The following is a 408-nucleotide window of genomic DNA, read 5'->3' as shown; positions in this document are numbered from 1 at the left end:
ATATCCTACTATTTTTATTTATTTATTTTTTTGAGTGGAGCTCCATGTCGAGTTAAAGTTCAGCGAAAGTGGATAATCTTCCTTATCTTGTGTCACAGGCGCATTGAAGCGCATTCCATCTGCGCCCAAGTAAATTATTGGCCATAACCGTGAACCGTGCGGATCACACCCTGTTGGTGTGCCAATTAATCGGAAGGCCGTAAAATTGTAACCCCCGAAATTTCAATTTCCTTCAATTAGATAGCCTAACATGTGCACATTTGACCTCGGGGGTTCGTGAATGAGTGGAAGAGTGTTGAATATAAGCCTCCCAAAGTATCGACAACAAAAACAGTGAACTTAGATTTAGCTTTGTGGTCTTGCATGTCAGTCTCTACTAATTTTGAGGCTAGAGCACGGAATAATTTG

Source organism: Conger conger, chromosome 11, assembly GCF_963514075.1.
Source record: "Conger conger chromosome 11, fConCon1.1, whole genome shotgun sequence".
Taxonomy (NCBI): domain Eukaryota; kingdom Metazoa; phylum Chordata; class Actinopteri; order Anguilliformes; family Congridae; genus Conger; species Conger conger.
This window is presented reverse-complemented; position numbering follows the sequence as displayed.